The 9,223-nt window shown below is 40.6% G+C and overlaps 1 protein-coding gene across 2 annotated transcripts in view; it reads right to left on the reverse strand.

The window, feature by feature from the left end:
- The window catches only part of LOC111254453 (uncharacterized), a 175,788-nt gene that overhangs the window by 54,901 nt on the left and 111,664 nt on the right, over positions 1 to 9,223 (reverse strand). Inside the window, exon 5 of one of the 2 annotated variants that reach the window (XM_086974820.1) lies at positions 6,318 to 6,465. The exons of the other annotated variant lie outside the window; for it this stretch is intronic. The gene's annotated coding sequence lies outside the window, so the exon portion shown is untranslated. The remainder of the gene's footprint in view (positions 1 to 6,317; positions 6,466 to 9,223) is intronic. 2 annotated transcript variants of the gene reach the window in all.

Consider the following 9,223-nt stretch of genomic DNA (forward strand, 5'->3'; position numbering starts at 1 on the left):
CCGCTGGACATTCGCGCAAGTCACGAAGATAATAATGGGAAATTGACTGCCGAAATACATGTACGGCTTAGGGCGCTCGGGCCGATCGACGCTCTTTTTTTTCAAGTGGACCATGTAGAAATATGCTAAATAATTTTTCTCATTTACACGGGTTTGTGTAGTAGGTGTCATTGGCCTTTTACAGCCAGAAGCTTGGTCGTCCGCATCAACGAATTGTATCTAGACGTATGTTTTTGGGAAATTCAATCCACCATAACACTTTACTAAGGCTAACTATGATGCTTTTAAGGTAGACCAAATTTGAGCCTTCCAAAGCAAGCGTCAAACAATCCTAACGCACATTTTCATCTACTTGTTATATTTGAAAATGCATTTAATGTTCGGTCTGCATCGACCATGGAAGAAAAGTTATTTCGTAGACGGAATCAGCCTCGTTAGGGAGTTCGATCAGAACCCGAAAACCTGCTGTTATATGTAAAAGAGCTCATGGGTGTACCGACAGTTTATACGCTTTCTTTCGAGCGCTGATATAGTACAATGAATCCATAGAATGAAAAGCACTTACATGATCGAAGCGTCCTAGCTAGGGAGATTATGTTTATATGGATTATTATTAAGCAAGAGCCGGCAAGTCGCTTGCGATACTCGGCCTGATTCAATGCTTCGCGCTAATGAAAATAAGCCCGATTTATGCTAAATAGAAACAGTGAGCAATCCACCTGTCCAACTAATCTTCACTGGCTGGGCATGAGTTGCGTGCGTGCGTGCGTGCGTGCTTGCGTGCGTGCGCCTTTTTCGGCAGTTTTTCTGAATTTGAAATTTCGGAAGAAAAATAAAAACGCTTTGCTTGTATTTGAGCAATATGATGCGGACCACATGCACGTATGTTTGTATGTTTGTGCAGGCGTATTCAGCAGGACGCGTACTTTTTTGGCTTTAATATGAAAGCAGCGCACACCGATTCAGCGGCATGAGGATGAACTGCCGCGGCGACTCAGACGTGAGGTAGAGCTACGTATTCATACATACGCTTTTCTAAACTTCGATATAAAACGAAAAAAGGTCCTATTCTGTATGGCAATGCAACATCTTGATCGCGGTAGTGGCCAAGACAACTCACTCTTTGCCCATTGCTTCATCGAATACGTATAGAGGAGACCTTACATCGAAAAAGCCCGCTTTATGAGCTACTCGTAACGACAGAATGTTCCGCTTGGGAATAGCTGACGGATCCCAAACGTTCAGCGAAAACGCCATTGGTTTTTACGTTTTCGGCAAACGAAAACGAAAAACGATACCTTAAAATCTCTGCGCCGCTTTTACTTAAGCTCTATCTAAACTATAAAGAAAGAAGTTGTTCTGACGGGAGCCGAAATAGGTGTATTGTTTACCATTGGGAATTATTGGTAGTCATGCTTTTTGGGAAGATTGGCACAAGATTGAAAGTGTAGTTAAACTTCTTATAACAAAGTTAAGGTCACGACCCGACAGATATTAGATGGCAATTGTGCAATTACTGATATACGCACGAATACGGCTTCATTTAACATTATTATATATGCTTATCTAGAATTTATTCCTGCATTACTGCTGCTGTCTATTTCGATTACGGCTTAATCTCTTCTGTCTATTAAAGTGTCCCTTTTATACCTACTGCAACAAAAACTAGCCAGTAGGAGGCGGTTTCAATACTTAATAATAATCTATATACGTTTCTACTATGATAGCACGATACATTTAAATGCACTTAGAGTTTATTCTTAATGTTTGATGTCATAATTTAATTCGTAAAACACTGAAAATAATTTAACCGTATAATTTGGATCTGTTTATCAACTGATAGAAAGGAAAACGTCCATCTCACTTTATAAGTATTTCTTTGATTGGGTTGGTGAGAAGGGGTTGAGTTATCAGGCGTCCTAAGTTGACCGAATCAGTTGTATATTAATTTTTGAAATTCAACGAAAGGGATCTCGGTATTCTGCTTCAAAGTCAAAGCTAGCTAGTAATGTCTCAAGATGACTCAGCTTTGGCAAAAAACTCTTTTCCTCGATACGGTCAAAGGTACATTGAACTTAAATATGATGACCGAGCTATGCACGCAAGCTTCCACACCTGCCCACTCAAGTGTATAGTGTTTGGGGCAAGTTTCTTCCCTGGGGCTAAACGGAAAGCTTTGCCTTCACGTATCTAGCTCGCTGGACTTCGTACTGAGTTGTTCGGTAGCTTGTGACAGAACCCACAACTTCTATGTAGAATATCAATGCGAACACCACCGATCTACGAAGACCACGACTGGGTCTATTTAAGGGCCTACCTGCAAGGCATTACTAATTACGTTAAGCGCGACTCCAGCTTACTAGATGCTTAGCGTCAACTGAGCACGAACTAGCGGTTTCTAATTTTTATTGTCAATGGCTGTAGAATTGGTCACGCGATTGGTCCGGCTCATTTCTTCGTATATTGGTTTGTGATGCCAGGTGCGCTGTTATAATAACCAAAGGGTATACAAAATACTTACAGCAACTGGCTCTGGATGTAAACATCCATTACTTTAACTAGAGTCCGTTGTTTCTCCTCTAAGATGAAGCTAAGCAAAAAGATATCGACGCAGATATCGGGAAATACTTGGCTCTCACGTCGGGAGTTCCTGTAAAGCCTACTCCCTGGGCGGTGGAGCTTGAAACAATTTCTTAAATTGTTTCGAACTCCACACACGCAATTACGTTAAAGTTTCTACGGTTGTAAATGCTTGATTTTTATGAGGCTCACACGTACCTACAGACCTTCGACTGAAGTACAGTGGCGTTCACTAGATGTTTCGTCGCATATAATGCTATTTGAAACTTTTTAGTGCCCAAGTAACTCGCTGGCAAAAACTTGCTCCCTTTACTGGCAAGTCGCAATTGCTTTTAGCATTACTACGCAACCAAGATACTCGAAGTATTGCATTTTTAAGTATAAACTAAACTGTTTCTTCTCTACTCTTTTATACATCATTGGGCATTGATTTCACGTGTGGGTCGAGTAAGACCTCATGCTGATTTGTGTCAAAACGTCTGCGCTTACTATTTGACCATAATATAAATTTAAATTGGGTCCTTAAAGTAAGCATTACAATATCATTTAATGTCATATCATCAATATTAACTCAGTCTTGTTTTCCAATAGGAACCTTTTAACTGACGAGCCAAATGAATCAAGCATTACTATATAATACTTTAGTATTTATGCTAAGTTGCGCGTATAAAACTATTCGTTTAAACTCAGTTTCCAACGTGCACCGTAAGCTCTATCGAATGCGATCAAATCGTAGGGACCATAAGGTTTGAGCACTTGTCCACTAGAAGTTTGATAATCGCTAGTTTTTGATAGAGTCAACTGGGGCCTCCGGAACGAAAAAATCCAAAAGTCCTCTCTTTAGTGCGAGTTACTTCGAACCCGCTTCTCACAGACTTGTTGACTTGGATTACATACGAAGGGGCTACATGAAATGAACCCCCTTCTGCTTTCACTGTTACACACATACGCAACACTACGCCCTATGCATCTAGAGTAGCAACCGGTGGACGTTATTGTCAACTTTAGCCTGACAATGCAACGGGCTTGTGAAGCCGTGTTGGCAAGCCAATATAATAGACGACTGAAGCACTGCTGGTTGATGTGCCACCCCACTTGTGCCATGCCCTCAACGTGCTTGGCTAAGCTGAGGCTAGCATACGTTGACCTGCCGGCGTAGCGGCCGTGCGTGAACGAGTGTAAATACTGTATGGTTCGTTCTATAAGGGTGTGTGGGCTATTTGGCTCTTGTCTGTGATTCATTTTGGCAATGCCATTCAGGCCGACGCGTTGGGTCTTTCGAATAAGAGAACAGTGGGATCGTAAGGGAGCATGAGGTGACGCTAGGGAATGGCAGTGCTAGTCGGTGCGGGTTAAGTGCAGTAGCAAGCGGGGTCGTCCTGAGAGAGTATAATATTAGAACCGATGTTTACATTTGCATTCACACTTCCGGAGCACAGGCATCAACACGGCCGACAGAAGGGCATACAGGCAAACAAGTGGGCAACCAGTGCTTATCACAGCACAACAAACGACGTCCGCCTGTTGTCTGTCCTAGATCTAGCTGTGCATCTTCCATTTATGTACGGTATGTGGTATGGTACCTACTATTGGTCCTGTAGATTTACAGAGAAAAAAAAAAGTTGCTGACAATTCTCCCACTCTATTTTTCCGCATCGACCTTAGTTTAGAGTTCAGCAGATCCTCGTTCTATCGAAAAAGAGCGTTGGCTCACAGCGGGGTTGCTAGCAGTTGAAGGGTCTTTAAGCCGTTTTTTGCATCACATTCACCAGCCGGGACGATGATGAAGACAAGAGCGATAGCAACAATCGACGACAATGAAGTTGTTCGGCCGCCTTGAATCTGACCGGTGCAAATGGTACGCTGTAGGGTTTTGACAGGAACTTGCTCTTACAAAAACCTCGTCGTGTACGCGTCCGTACACGAACAACTCTCCCTCTCCCCCAAGACTCTATGTGCCAGCCTAACCGAAGTCGTAAGCCGTTACCTTAGTAACTATGCACAGTTGTATACCCTCACGGGAACTCTTTTGGCATATACTGGTCGGCATATGTAGAAAACTCGCCGGCTTTCTCGTATACCATCGTCGTCGTAGTTCTTCCGCCTTTTTTTTACATCTTCGTCCGGAATTACATCTATCGCCCACTTCGGCGCGTTCAATCAGCAGACAGCGATTCAGCTCTAACCGAAGCTATATGCAGTTCTACCCAGTTACCAAGTTTTCTCATTTCTTTCTGGTCCACGTAATAATGCGATTCTATTGAATGCTTACAAATTTTTATGGGGCTACTGAAAGCTGCTGTGACTGCAAAAGTCGCTAGCTTAACTAACGTTTAAAGAACGAAAAGCCTTTTAATTCTAAATGAACGTAAGGAAAACGGCGACAGTTTCAACATGTATTCTGTGCCTGACAACGCCTAAAAGAGGCAGATGAAGAAGCCTCGACCGGCTAACCTGCTACTTGAGAATGAAAATATGTATGAATGGATTAGAACAAGAAAGACTGTATGTGATTTGTCTTTGCGAATTATCATGCAGGTGGCTGTAGCATGCTTATTTGAACAACAAACAATGCCATACATCTTATAGGCTCTACGCAAGACTAGCTAGTGTATCACACTATAGCAAATAATCTATCTATATTTAATGAACTCCATCCTGCTTCAAAATTTTGAATGACTATGAATCATTAGTGAATAAAATTTGGCCAAATCTTCAGTTATCTAGGACTATTAGCTGATGGTGTTTTGATCGCAGAACAATGAATTTAGAGGCGAAGATATCGTTTAGTACTAAATATAAACTGAATGAGTTTCCCGAAGACGAAAACGATGTTGAAACGCGTCAAATATTGGTAAAAACGCGAAGCAAACAGGCCTTGAGTGAAAGATCCGTTTGTCAATTAACTTGACTTTAAGAAACAGGAATGGGACGATTGAAGGTCACAAAGGAAATGACTAGGCCTCCGAACACCAAACGGAAAAAACGATTACGGCAATTTTTAAGCGAAAGTGAACAAGGATGATGTACTCTTTGATTCCTCGAACAGGCGCCATTGAATTGTAATGAAAACACTTCAAAATGAATAAAATCAGCAAAAAATTGGCTTCTTACGAAATGAATTTAAGAGAAAAGGAAAGGCATGTGGTGTACTCTAGAAGCAATTTACTCAACTAGTAACCGCAAAAAAATCGTGTGGAGCACATCATCCTCATAGACACAGGCCATAGTCTGGATCGGGGAAGACAAAATCGGGCGTTTCAGCCCTCCCCCTATAATGAAGATTAGAGTCCGTATGATGTCGACAGCTTTCACTCGTTTAACAAGGGCAATAGATGGCGTGAGTTTGCACAAGTAGGGCATCGATAGCGAGATCAGGTACGGTAATTCAAATCACTACTCTTGTTTGTCAAAACTCCAACAACGTAAAATTCAATATATAAACAATAAAAAGGAGAATGCCCGACACAGATCAAATATCGTTGTTCTACCATGGTGGATAACTTTCGACAGCCTGATCACAACTGTTTACGGTATCATATCATTGCATCGTATATAGTTAAACGGGGTCAATAACGTTCGCTCACTAATAAAGCGTGTAGGAAATATTTTTCAGGAGTTGCGTATTATTTCTTTAATTTTCAGATACTATCGCTTATTCTATTTGTGTTTGATAATTACGGAACATGGGGATTTTTGAATGAAATTGGTAAAAAATAACTTCTAAGATCACCAACCCTCTACATTCGTTTGGCTCCGTATGCTTTGTTTCAGCTGATTCAGCTATTGATTCTCGTTGTCGCTCCGCACTCCTTTAAAGTAGATACCCGCTTAGACGTACGTCGAAAAACTCACCATGTGTTTAAGCTCCGCTTTTCTTCATTGCTGTAATATTATTATAGAAAAAAACCTGTCTAGTTAGCAGTTTTTTTTTTTTTTTTTCTTATAGAACTGTATGCGAGCTGAAATCTATCATCAGAATGTTTTCGTTAACTAATATTATAGCCCTCTTCCGTGCTGAAATAGTATAGTAAAACGCAAAGGCTTTTAGCCACCCAAAAAATAATTACAATTTATTTGAAAATATTATTGATTTTAGCAAGATTCTTCTTGACACTGGTAGACATTTTTCTGGATCAAAGTAATAATAACCATAATAATAATAATGTAATCCTAAAGCAAATTTTATATAGGTAATAATAAAAACAATGAATAATAATCTCTCGGGGTTCCCAAGTCAAGGTATAGGATATAGAAGCTGACTGAAACTCAACATTTCCTACTACTATTCCTAACTATTTCCTACGAGAGACATGGCACATAAGTTGCGGGATGACAAAGACGCATTCAGATCAGCGTTAATAACTAAACCTTATCCACAACGTGATACAACGTCACTCTCAAATAATTATGGTAAACTTAATTTAACTTATAATGAGCTGAAAGGCAGATCATTACGCAATTGTATTTAAAGTAAGGGGAAGTTCATTGAAAAACCAGGAATCGTGGCTTCAAGTCCGCCAACGACACGCAACTAGATAATTAAGGTTATTGACATAATGACATTGTGTTTTGTTATTATGGAATTTGTATATATATATATACGTATATGAATCACCATTCTACGTACTCTCGAAATTTAAGCGTCAAGCTACCTAGTTACTGAACTCGTTAACATCAAATTCTAGATATCCTTATACTGGCACCTCACTGACGGTCCAAGATAATTGGAACGTCGGGCGTTCCGCAAGACTTGTCATCGCTATCCGACCGTTTTCCATTGTTTTTTTCCACGGAAGTCATCACATCACTTGGTAATTAGTGGTTATTCCGTACTCGTCATGACCGCATGTCATCGATGCTGACTCGGCTTTCGTAGTGGTCTTACGACCAGGCGGTCTTTCATATCGACATTTCCAAGTAGGTAAGTCCCTACTTGATAACAGTCACGCCCCGTAAAGACTGTATCACGTAAAGGACTTTAGAGCACCCAGCGCGCTAGAAAGAGTCTCTTGAGCCAAAGCAAACGACGCGTGCTTTCAGTCTTCAGCATTCAGTCTGTGATACGAAAAACGCACTACTCTGCTCTCCGTTCGCCGTTACAAACGAAAAGTAAAGGAATAGGACCTGCGCCGATGATAGAATGTGCTTTTCCTTCAAATTCATCTCATAGATATCAGGCTTTCACATCGTCCATAATACTTCACTCCGTAGTGGTCAGAGAAAAAAAGGAATACTCGCCTCTATTAGGAATTAGAGTGGTGAACAACCCTGGGACCTTATAAAACGCAGGCGTGTCGCCAGGCCAACAGTACAACAAGTTCTGCTAGTAAAGAGAACTAGTGTGGCTATAACATCGTATTGACCAGCTTCAAGGCAGAATCTTGTTGTTTGCTGTATATGCAAGAACACGTAGATTTTGATTTGATTTATCACACTTGAATTTTTTAATGTTTTTTTTTTAATTTTATTTCACATTGAAGATTACTCATTTTTTACTTCATCTTTACGTACAATTCGGTGTAACCTTATCTTATCGTTCAGTACGGCTACACTGCAGGCAAATCCGATTGAAGATAATTTTACAGTTAATCATTCACATTAATTTCTCACGAAAATCCCCAATGCTCGAAGCTTTCTGTTTTTCTTAGACCATTGAGGACTTCAGCTGTGCCTCCACTGTGGCCTTTACCTGCCCTCTGGCCAACATCTAGCGAACTTCAAACGTGCATCAAGGCACCGAGTATATTGATGCAGATACGCCAACACTTGTTTCAAAGGATCGAGTTGCTCTTCAACGGTCAAGGGCATCGGTAAAGAACTTGAGGGAATTAACCGTAACAATCGCCGTTGAATTAAAACTACGTCTATGAAATGATCCATTCGAATTTACTCGGCCTCAGACTAACCTCAATGTTTATGATCTGTGAATGTGACTGCCTTTACTTTTCCATTGACAGATGAAAACTTTTCTATTATATTTTGTTTTGAAGAAAACAGTTTATCACGGTCCAACTAAATATTATTAGTTTCTTATGCGGTGTTTGCATAACAACTAGGCCATTGCCTTGTGTAGTTTTCAACTTGAAAACTACAGTAGAAGCAAAAAAGTGGCAGGTGGTTGGTCTTCGAGGTACGAACGTATCTGGCTGGTTTGTCTATAGTCGCATGTAGACCTGCAGTCGTCGATGACGCGTAGTTTAGGGTTAAGCCTCCTGGAATTAACGGACTTTCTCTACATGAATTATTATTATTATCATAGCAATCGGTTTCCAATTTTCCAATTTTGCAGTCCTCGGTTCGAGCAGCGGTATCGTCAAGGGGAGTAGCTGGCGCGCCGCGTAGCGGACGGCACCGGTGATGAGACGTAGCATATACTTTCTAGCGGATCCAGCCGCTACGGGACTCCATGTTGGCACTATTTCACGAAGAGGGCTGAATCGAAAAGCAGGTTCTTATAAATCTGTGTTTTTGTCATTTCCTGCTAAAATTTCAGTTTAGTTATCTTCTAGCTAGCACAAATTAGATCGGTATCCCAGAATCAACAACGCTACTGTAATGAACAAATAGGGTAAAATATACTTATTTTTCTTATTTGAACGACGTTCACTTAAATAAATAATAAAATGCTATATATACATAC

This window comes from Varroa destructor, unplaced genomic scaffold, assembly GCF_002443255.2.
Source record: "Varroa destructor unplaced genomic scaffold, Vdes_3.0 BEIS01000007.1, whole genome shotgun sequence".
NCBI classification, from domain to species: Eukaryota; Metazoa; Arthropoda; class Arachnida; order Mesostigmata; family Varroidae; genus Varroa; species Varroa destructor.